This window comes from Armigeres subalbatus, chromosome 2 (genome assembly GCF_024139115.2).
Source record: "Armigeres subalbatus isolate Guangzhou_Male chromosome 2, GZ_Asu_2, whole genome shotgun sequence".
Taxonomy (NCBI): Eukaryota; Metazoa; Arthropoda; class Insecta; order Diptera; family Culicidae; genus Armigeres; species Armigeres subalbatus.
In genome coordinates, this window is record NC_085140.1 from 377916097 (window position 1) to 377918676 (window position 2580).

Sequence of the window (2580 nt, forward strand, 5' to 3'; positions counted from 1 at the left end):
CCTTGTCCGTTACTTTCGACGCATCCTAACTACCCTCTAGAGGAGTTAGAGCTGGACCTCGAAGAGACTCTGCATACCATTCGGGAGCAGAGGACTTCGGGGATAATGATGCCAGCGGATGTCGTAAAAATTAAAAGAATAATTAATTTATTTATGCGTGACATGGACATCGTCACAAGCGATGCCAATTCTCGCTATTTACATCTAGCGCGACATGCGAATTCAGGGAACCGGAGTCGGAACCAGAAGAAAACTATGAATTGATAATTCCTAGTTCCGATTCCGATGAAAACAATATGTCCTTCAGCGAGTCCGAATTCAATTCGGAAGACCAACTTCTGGTCAATAAGGGAACGACAAGAAGCCCAGTGTCACGCTTTTCTTCTGGATATTTTTCTCCCGATTTCACCAGTAAGTCGATGCTTCCTTCATCCGATTTTCCCCGAGACTTACCTGGTAGTGCTTTCCATTCTTCAAATTCCCAATATTCGAACCCCGAATCCCTACGAAAGCAAACCCGGACATTTAAGATCCGACGGAAAAAGGCCAACAACAAACTTCAAGCGGAACCCATGGCCAAAGAACTGTGCACGAAAATAACTTCGATTCTGGAACCTGTTTCTTTAATGAAAATTCCCTGTTCCGGACGCACACCTGGAGCTCACCAAAAAGTATTTTCTTCCAATAAAAAGAAAAACAAATCCAACTAAGAATTAAACAATTTTATTTCTCATTTATTTCAATTTCCACTCTTACCTATGGCAGATTGCCCAGTTCCGGTGCTGTGTGGGATTACTTTTTGCCCCCAGTCACTTGGTGCAATCACCGCCGAAAGGATGAACACCTGGAAAGAATTTGAGAAACCAATTTTAATCATTTTATTACACCCAAGGACAATGGAATTGTTAGTCGGTTGTGTTAGTTGTAATGAGAATCAATTAGCTGTTAGCACAAAACAGATAGGAATCATAGAACAAACTCCAAGTTTCAAAGTAGGCTTTTCGTGTATCAACAATCGACGAACGGCTCTCCCGTGTATCCAAGGCGAAAGAAAGAGACGACAAAGCATGCGATGCTGCTCTATCTTATGCGCGATGTTCAGTGAAGCTTGACTTCAACCGCTAGGTTCGCTAGCGTTTCAAAATCCTGGGAGGACCACATTTCACTGCAATGATGCCTATATGTTATGTGCTGTTAGTCTAGTCCTAATGTAGTTTGACCGACGGATGAAAGACTCCGATCAGTCGTTGAAAAAGGCTAGCATGCAAAAAAATGATCCACTTACCTGATTTATTACGGGGATCCATACCAACACTGGTAGGATTGGAGAAGGAGGCGAGGGGTGAATGAAATTGCCCTCATCTTTCTCCACCTATGGAGTTGTTGGAAGGGGATCGCCCAACTTGGATAATGGGCCAAATCTAATAAAAATATTCCAATCATTACTATATGATGGATTTTATTGTGTACACTTTACTTACCTGATTTCATCTTGCAGAGTCAAGATGACTGTCACGGTGTCCCGGGACCGTTATGGGTTGACTATGGACCAATCTTTCACGAAAAGATTCCGGTCGCATAGTCCAACAACCCACAGTGAATCATTTCATTCACCTAAAAATAGACACACAAACACATATGAAGATCAGTCTTCGATATGTTTACCTGAACGTACGTACTACTTACCGATTTATTCACAGGAAAAGTGCCACTTTTTACTTTGAATTATTTCTTCGTCACTGCACAGCATAACGTAAACATAAATAAACAATAGATATGCTGTGTCAGTTTGATTTGACAGATTCATGACGTTTCAGCGAGCTGTCACTCACTGACAGTTCGCTCGCCGGCGAATCAATCCCGCCAGGGGGTTCGGCCGTGCACATCGAATGTGATCGAATGTGGTGTATATATTGTAAATAGGGTTGTAAAATTGTTTTTCGATGCGCAACTTGTAAATATTATAAATAATGTTGTCTACCCATAATACGGGATATTTTAATGATTTTAATTTGTTTTATGTATATTTTGCATGTTTTAATTTATTTCATTTTTGTATTTTAATTTGTATATATTGGTGCACGTACGTTATTGTTATTTTATCATATTTATTATTTATATTTTTAATTTGTTGTAAAGCTTTATTATGATATCGCGCGATATAAGTAGAGTAGTTTAGAATTTTAAATTGTTGTTTTGTAAATATTGTAATAGTTTTCAATTGTTTTACATCCACGAACCGATGACGGCCGAAGATGACTTGAGAGAGTGAATTGAAAAAAAAATGCAAATCTCTTCGTACTTTCGCATTTTTTTCATCGGGGTGGTGGGTAGTGTAACCGTTTGGTTACAAATTGTTTATTTTTGTTTTGTTTTTATGATGTTTTGTCGGAACCTTCACGTTTCTTGTGCAATAACAGTAGATGTTACCACAGAAGCGTTAGGGATTGTGCCGCTATAAAAGAGTAGCCATTGCCCAATTTCGGCCTTAGGAATGGGCGTTTTTCGGAAAAATATCGATACTGCCGAATCGATGTTTTTATTGTCGAAAAATCGATGCCGAAAAATATCGGCGTTGAA

At 39.5% G+C, this 2580-nt stretch overlaps 1 long non-coding RNA gene across 1 annotated transcript; it reads right to left on the bottom strand.

The window, feature by feature from the left end:
- Positions 1–707: 707 nt before the first annotated feature.
- LOC134217280 (uncharacterized) lies at positions 708–1816 on the bottom strand. The gene is made up of 4 exons (XR_009980975.1): positions 1687–1816; positions 1482–1614; positions 1286–1421; positions 708–844 (listed from the first exon to the last, which is right to left on the bottom strand). It is a non-coding gene; the product is annotated as an uncharacterized LOC134217280 (long non-coding RNA).
- Between the last annotated feature and the right edge of the window lie 764 nt (positions 1817–2580).